The sequence below is a fragment of the Amphiura filiformis genome, chromosome 12 (assembly GCF_039555335.1).
Source record: "Amphiura filiformis chromosome 12, Afil_fr2py, whole genome shotgun sequence".
In the NCBI taxonomy this organism is placed as follows: Eukaryota; Metazoa; Echinodermata; class Ophiuroidea; order Amphilepidida; family Amphiuridae; genus Amphiura; species Amphiura filiformis.
The window spans coordinates 54,506,411-54,508,862 of NC_092639.1; positions in this window are offsets into that span (position 1 = coordinate 54,506,411).

Genomic DNA, 2,452 nt, shown 5'->3' on the forward strand with positions numbered 1-2,452 from the left:
TATTACTATTATTATTTCAACATTTTAAATAAAGAATAACAAAATTAAAATTTGACAGAAATCGTACATTAAGGCTTTGGGTGATGTGGAGCAAATTGTTTTTGCCTGAGTGGAGCAATGTTTAATTTTTGCTCATATCAGATGGCGAGAACATTTCTTCTTCACTTCAGTGTAGGCCCCTACTTGTCTCGAGTTTGTTACTTAGAAACAATTAAATCAAAGAAAGAAATTTAGAAAGAAAGAAAGAAAGAAATTTAGAAAGAAAGAAATTTAGAAAGAAAGAAATTTAGAAAGAAATTTAGAAATTTAGAAATTTAGAAATTTAGAAATTTAGAAATTTAGAAATTTAGAAATTTAGAAATTTAGAAATTTAGAAATTTAGAAATTTAGAAAGAAAGATAGAAAGAAAGAAAGAAAGAAAGAAAGAAAGAAAGAAAGAAAGAAAGAAAGAAAGAAAGAAAGAAAGAAAGAAAGAAAGAAAGAAAGAAAGAAAGAAAGAAAGAAAGAAAGAAAGAAAGAAAGAAAGAAAGAAAGAAAGAAAGAAAGAAAGAAAGAAAGAAAGAAAGAAAGAAAGAAAAAGAAAGAAAGAAAGAAAGAAAGAAAGAAAGAAAGAAAGAAAGAAAGAAAGAAAGAAAGAAAGAAAGAAAGAAGAAAGAAAGAAAGAAAGATGGCATCTGGTGGCAGGGAGGTAAATAAGGATAGCCTAATTTACTGGGTAATTTGATTTATTTTGCCCCCAAATAAATTGAAATAATGGAAAATAATTTACTGGGCGGGCAGCGATAATTAATGGCATCCATGCGTTTGGATTTTCGGAAATGTAGACCTGTTTATGCGTACAATTTGGCTTTGATGTAAAAAGTGGACATTACCCTCCCTAAATGCATCTTCTGCCAATTCTTAGCATATTCGTGTAGCAACTTTCAAGAAAAATTGTATGTACCATATTATATTTCACTTTGGGTATTTACAAATCTTATACTAATTATCACTCACCATTACTCCTTCGTGGGGAAAGAAGTAAAAATTAGATTGTAATTATGGTGCCCAATATGTGAGGGGAAATAATTTACTAGGTGGGCACTTTTGGGCAATGGGCAAGTTGAATTTACTGGGTGGGCAAAATAATTTACTGGGTGGGCAAATACCCACCCAGTTAACATGTTATTTACCTCCCTGTCTGGTGGTCGTTTTATAATTTACCGTATATAACCCCTTCGTACATACTGTGTACAATTGTACACATGGACTTCTATTACTCCCTGTATACCAGGGGAAGCTTATTACTGCAAACAAACACCATGTGCACAATTGTGCATTCATATGCAGACATGCTATCCTCCAGTGCAGAGCGCCCTCGCCTAACTGAATGTCACTTTTCATAATCTAAGAGGGCATCACCCACTACAGCACGTTGCCAGAAGACATGTACTTTCCCTTTTTAATTTTATATGAAATATCATTGTGGACAAGCTAAATTCTAGTCAGGGGGTTAGTGTAAGACCTGTAGAAAACATGGAACACTATTTTTGATCAAATGCTTCAAACATATGTGGTGTAGAATTTTTTTTAAATGGTGTGTACAATTGTACACAGTGTGTCTCACCTTCTAAATATAAGACTAATATATTGTGTTCAGTTGTACACAGTGTGACTAATCTTATCAATATATAGGAGTTATTTAGTATACTTTGTACATCATTATAAGTTATTTTTAACTCTTTTGTCAATACTTCCATTCAGTTTATAATTTGCTCTGGATGCATTTTTTGGAAAAACCACTGTGTAGGCCTATTATTACAGAGATAGTTAGGAGTAACTGGTCGTTGATGGGCCCGAAAATGGATCGTGTATAGAGTGGAGTAACAAAATTAGTCTCAGAAATCAAGTTTATTAAGTGTGATGTCTTTTTCGGTCTCTCCAAAGACAAGAAATGTTTATTAGCATTTTATACCAAATTAATGAAAGTTAAGAGCCTATACAGATACGGACGTATGAAGGCAACAGAAAAAAGAAACAAAGGGTTCAAGTTTGTTGCTTCACATATGTTACCAAGTTTTACTGCCATTACTTAGTCATAATGTGTACAATTGTATCCAAAAAATCATTGTAAACGTCTTCACTTAGTCACAATGTGTACAATTGTACACATGCCCTAATTTGCATAATTGATGAGGTAATTATTTTTTTTTAGTTTTTCACAAATTACTATCCAAAATAGTTATAATAAGCATAAAAAATATTTTTTTGATCGAGCCATCTTCCTTCGTGTCCGAAGGGGGATAATAATAATTATTAGAATTTTTAAAGTTGGAGCCAAAATTAGTAATTTGTTTAATAGGCGACGAGCTGTATATAGCGCTTTCCCGCATGCGCATATTGGAGTCGGAAGTGAGAGAGCAGCGAGATAATTTGTCATGGATATTTGGGCTCGTCGTTGTGCAGACTTTTC